This window comes from Grammomys surdaster, unplaced genomic scaffold, assembly GCF_004785775.1.
Source record: "Grammomys surdaster isolate TR1022 unplaced genomic scaffold, NIH_TR_1.0 810, whole genome shotgun sequence".
NCBI lineage: Eukaryota > Metazoa > Chordata > Mammalia > Rodentia > Muridae > Grammomys > Grammomys surdaster.
In genome coordinates, this window is record NW_021605229.1 from 267,793 (window position 1) to 273,792 (window position 6,000).

Genomic DNA, 6,000 nt, shown 5'->3' on the forward strand with positions numbered 1-6,000 from the left:
AGCATGGCTGGGCTGGATGCCAGCAGAAGGTGTAAACTTTTGTCTCACTCTTTTGGAATCCTGGGGAATTTACAGAAACTCTCTGGGGTGCTCTTACATGTGAAATGAGGACACCCTGGTCACTAGCTTCACAGGTATCTGTGTTGAACAGAGGACCCTGGAGCGATCTCTAGGAGATGCAACTTTGTATACTGACTGTGTCCTGAGGGGGGCTGGATGGCTCCAGACACCTCCCTTGCAGCGTTGGGCTCTACCGAGGCTGCCTCTAGGTCTGAGGCCCCAGGCACCGGGTCACACCCTTGGCGTTCACTCAGTTTTCATCCGTGTGGATTGGAGCAGCCGCTGTGAACCACAGAAGAGGGCGGAGCTAGCAGGCTCTACATTCTGCAGGCTCCGTGGGGAGTAGCTTTGAAAGCACTGTAATTTAACCCAGATCACAAGGGCATTGCAAGTTCAGGGCACCATCCTGGGCACTGAAAGGCCTGTTTTTATTGTGGCTAATGGGTATGGTTGTGAGTAGGGACTTACATAGCCTTTTCCCTCCAGGATAATGGCCAGACACTGTCAGGAAGTTGCACAATGTCAAATCTGAGTCCAGGACACAGTAGAGTTCAAAAAGATAGAGTGGGGTAGGTTGAATGTCAGCCTCTTTGGATGAATTTAGGCCTTTGTCTAAAATGAGCTGTTTGGCCAGAAAGCCCACACTTGTGCAAACACTGAGAGAGGCTGAGTCCACTGTGGAGCAGGGATAATGGAGGGCAGTGACTTTAGGAGGGTTCTTGTATCAATTCCTAGTCATAGTCTTTGAAAAACGCCTTACTTCAGAAAAGAAGATCAAACAGTGGGGCTGGATATGGGTCAAAGGTTTAAGGAAGGCTTGTGTGTCCACAAAGGACTTCCTTCCTCGCTCAGGAGGAATAATCCCCACCCTGGACTGTATTTGCTCGACAGCCTGGGGATAGTTTCCAAGCTGGAGTTCCCCACACAGGTTGACAATGTGGGAGAAGCTTCTAAAACAGAAGACAAGATAGCAAGGGTGAGACAGAAGAGTTGGACCGGGAGGAAGGACTGTGGAATTCAGTGGGTAGAAAGACTGACAGGCAAATGAGGAACAAGGTTGAGTTCCTGAGTTTGTGCATTGGAATGTAAAACTGGCAAGCTGTTTCCTTCAGACTCACTGTGCCTCGGGAGAGCTGACAAGGGAAGCTGTGTGTCTTGTCCTGCCTGTCTTCTACTTTGGGTTTGTCCCCTTGTTGTATGTGGCAGAGAGTCAGTAGTCTTGGACACAGCCTCAGGGACAGCAGAGGACAATCTCTACAGTGGTCTTCCAGGGTATTGCTTGTCAGATCTATAATCGGGAAGAGGAGGGACAGGCCCAGACAGACGACTTCTCTACCTGGAGGGAGGGTGGACACACAGCTACACTCAGACACAAATGCCCCTCAGTTTCCCAGTCTCTTAAAAAAAAAAAAACACATGAATTTAATATTTGATTATTATTTGAGACAATATACTTCTGGTCCTGTGGCTGTCACAGAATAGGCACCAAAAAATGGCAGCTATCACTAAATATGTTTTTAATTATACTTAGTAAATTACACTTACTCATGTATCTGTGCCATGTGGGGTGTGTGTGGAGGTCAGAGGGCAACCTGTGGGCGTCTGTCCTCTCCTTCCATGAGGGATTGAGCTCAGGTCATCAGGCTTGGCAGCAAATGCCTAAAGCCCATGAGCCATCTCTCTGGCTTTGTTCTTTAAAACTGACTTTATTCTTTTAGAGCTCTTTTAGTTTCACAGAGAAACTGAGAGATGTATGTAGAGATTTCCTGGTGGGTTGTGCTTCCCGCCACCTGACCAGGGCATCTTTGGATCCAAGAATGAAACACACACACACACACACACACACACACACTAGCTTATTTTTGAAATGTCTTTGCTACCTCAAAGACTGAGCATTCTCAAACTTTCCCTGCTACCCCTGGCCCAATCAGAGAAATGGCCAGTGGCCACTCACCTGACTTCTCACGTGGCTGGTTGGCTTTCTCTCCTGCAGCTCTTGCATCCCATCCTTCTTCCCTGGGTCATGACGATTCTCCTTTCTCCTCCTCTCCACTGTGTCCTAGACCTTGCAACTCTAAGGGTCCTGCCCCGTCTCCCTTTGCCCAACCACTGGCCGCTGGCATCTTTATTGATCAATCAATCCCAATTGGGGTAAGGACCTTTAGCGTTTGGACATGCAGATTCCCGATAGAATCAAAGCATTAGAACCAATCTCCAACACCCAATAGTACATTTGCTGCACAAATGAACATTCACCCACACACCACCACCCACAGTCCACATTTGGTTAGGCTTTACTCTTGGTATCTTTCTAGAGTTCAATGACTTTTCTTTGTACATGCACATTTTCACTGCTCTCAAAGTCCCAGACTTCTGCCTGTTCATCTCTCCTATGTTAGCTTTCCATCAGTGTAACAAACTGTCTGAAATTATCATCTTAGAAAGGAATAAAAGGGTTACTTGGGCTCACAGGGTTAGAGATTTGAGTTCCCAGCTGATTATGGATTGTGAACAGGAACTCATGAAAAGAAACTGTGTCTGCAGAGACTGGTTGGTAGATTAAAGCTCTTAGTACTGTAGCAGAACTGGAATGTTGCAGGTCCAGAGACCAATTACTGAATCTCAGGCTAGCTTTAGCCCTCTGAAACAGCCAGCCATTCCTTGTCTACCTCTTTGTATGACTAACAGATTAAAAAAAAAAAAAAAACTTTTGGAATCTATTAACAGACTACTAGCTTCCACCAACCCCAACGCTAAGACTGCCATAGCATTTTGGGCCAATAGAAAAGCTACCCCATCTTACTGTTACCATCTCTTTGATGTCCCCACCAGTCTATTTTAAACTTGCCTTGATTTATGACTGTCCTTTTAATGATTTTTTTTTGTAAACCTATAAAACTTTATGAGATTGCTTCCATGTTGAAACTTGGAATTTGGAGTCACCTAATTCTGTGTTCCTGAGCCATGGTCACTCAAAAAAACTCCAGAAAAAACTATCTCTTATTTCCTTTAAGGTGATAGCTGTGGTTTTTGCACAGATGGCATCTTGTGGTGGGCCCACGTATCAGAGGAAGTTTGTTCACTTCATATCCATCAAGAGCAAAGACACAGACAAAAGCCCAGAGTCCCAATATTCCTCCCGCCAGGCCTCACTTATAAGAGCACCAAGCCAAGGACCATGCCTTCAACACACAGGCTTTTGTAGAACACCCACGTTTCAAGCTGTGGCACTTCCTCTCATGTAGTTGCAGATAGCCACTGGCCTTACTAAGGTCAAAAAGCTATACCTTACTAAGGTATAGTTAAAGTTAAAATGGCTTCTCTCACTGTGTAAGGTTTTTATTTCTTGTCATGCTTGAGAGATCATTACCTTTTAGTGTTAAATGATATTCTACTGTTCAGCTGTACCACAGTTTTGCTTAAAACTGTCTGAAGACCATCGGGGTTAATTTTGATTATGAATGAACTGTCTATGAGCACCCACATGAACACCCACGTGAAGCTTCATAAGTTCTGACTCCTTTGGAGTTTTCTCGACATTTGGTTGCAGCTTTGGGATCCTGGAGGAACACTTTATTAAGTCAAGGAAGTTCCCTTCCAAGCCTCATTCTTTGGTGGTGGGGAGCTGATATTTTCACAGCTGAGCAAAAAAGGGTTAAGGAGAGTTCACATTCAGGGCCGGTAAAAGGTGCTCATGTCAAAACATTCCCAGCATTCAGAGCAACACTTCATGTGTCCTTGTGAGAAGTAACCCAGCCAAAGGCTACAAACAGCTGACCTGGGATTAGAGCCCAGTACACCAATAGGCCTTTATTTCCAAATCTCTTCAGGAGACATTCCTCCAGCGGGGCTGGGAGGAAGGAGTGTATGTGTCTAGGACCCCAGAGTAGGGCTGCTGTGGACGCTAGGAAACTCACCATGGTGCTAAGGTCCCACCAGCTGGCTTCAGGCCTATGACTGCCACCTATGTGTGAGCTCAGCCAAGCTCTGGAGCCCAGAGACCCTCAGGGAAAGCAGGTAATGACACAATTTATGAGAAAAACTTTTCTTTTCTTTTTTTTTTTTGGCTTTTTCGAGACAGGGTTTCTCTGTGTAGCCCTGGCTGTCCTGGAACTCACTCTGTAGACCAGGCTAGCCTCGAGCTCTTGAACTCAGAAATCCACCTGCCTCTGCCTCCCAAGTGCTGGGATTAAAGGCATGCGCCACCACCACCCTGCAAGAAAAACTTTTCAAATGCTTTGTTTCTCTTGAGACAAGTCTGAGAGTGAAAGATGGGATGGAAGAGGTCCCTCCTGTGTGCTCAGGCGACCTGATATGGTCTCCTGTGACTGGCTGGTGCCAGAACAGTAGAAGACACAGAAATCTTGCTTCATGAACACTACTCTGTCCCATTCTAGTGATGACTGAAGATTCACTACTGTTTAAAAACCACACTAAGGAAGTTATATTATTATATCCCGTTTGACTCTGAAATCTTGGAAAAGAGCAGAGAGAGATTCACAGATGTTTCTCCTACATGACTCCTTAGCCTAATTCTGCATCCCTCTTAATTGGGAAAGCTGGGAATTTGGTGTTACCCCAAACCAGGTTAGTAACATCTTGTCCTGTTCCAGTGGGCAGGAGCTGTCCTGTGTAGTCATGACTCTTTAACCTGGATTTGTTTTCTCCACAACTGGGTAAATTCCTGCCAAGCTAACAGCTGGGGAGACAGCACTCTCTCATTTATTGTCTTAAGGGGTGGTTCGGTCTTTGTTAGGCAAGGCTGCTGGCTTCCCGGCAGTGGCCCACAGCAGGTTCTTACTAATATATTTGCAAATGAGAAGAGAATTGAAGAGTGGGGATCCAATTTGCTCTGTCAATCACCTCCAATTTTCTCTCTGCTTTGCGCACAGAGACAGGCAGATTTACTACAGTTGAGCAACTTTCTGTGCTATCTCAGGGACCCGAAGTGTCAACAGGAGCCACATGGTCCCACTCCTTCTGTGTGGACCGAAAGGGAGCACAGAGTACAGGTCTCTGGAGTCCCCTTTCTGGGGGTAGGTATCATCTGGCAGTGTCAGTCAAGCCCCCGGGGAGTACTACGGACTGGTGCCAGGGGCTTGGAGTCTGAGCTCTGCAGCACAGCTTTTATATCTGGAGAGTAGCAACATCACAGCAGATGCAAACTTAGCCGGGCAGAGGTTTGCAGTGAGCACTTCACATCTGTGACAGAGGCTGGGAAAGCCGAAGCTGCCATGACCGCGAGCTGACTCAGAGCCCGAGGGTATCAGGTGTCATAAATGCCATAATGTTTTGATTTTGCTTGTTTTCCATATAACCCATGTTCTTTAACATAGCCAAAATTTGTAATTGTCCATGACTTTGTATCCCTTTAATCAATAATTTTGTTTCATCTTTCTTCTTATTTCTCATGGAACAAATACATTTTGAAGAGGCCTCGAAAAAACGAACACCGTTATTATAGGCATTCAAATTTTAAAAGTTATATTTTAATTTCAGAATGAGAAATGGCTTTCATTTTTTATTTGTTTTTTTTTTTACTTGTTTATTTTTAAGTTTTTTCTGAGACAGGGTTTTTCTCTATAGTCCTTGGCTGTCCTGAAACTCATTCTGTAGACCAGACTGGCCTCAGAGATCTGCCTGCCTCTGCCTCCCATGTGCTGGGATTAAAAATGTGCCACCATGACCGTCCAGCTAGAAATGGTTTTTAAAACAAAACACACTTCCCACGAAAGTGAAGACAAGGAAGACTGATATACTTGATGATGATTTTGATATGTAAAATTTTTAATAAAATTTTATCTGGGCATGGTGACCTAGGCCTTTACTCTGAGCTCTCACCAGGTGAATCTCTGTAAGTCTGAGGCTATCCTACTCTAAATAATGAGTTCTAGGCTAGCCAGGAATACACAGCGAGGCCCTGTCTCTCTCTCTCTCTCT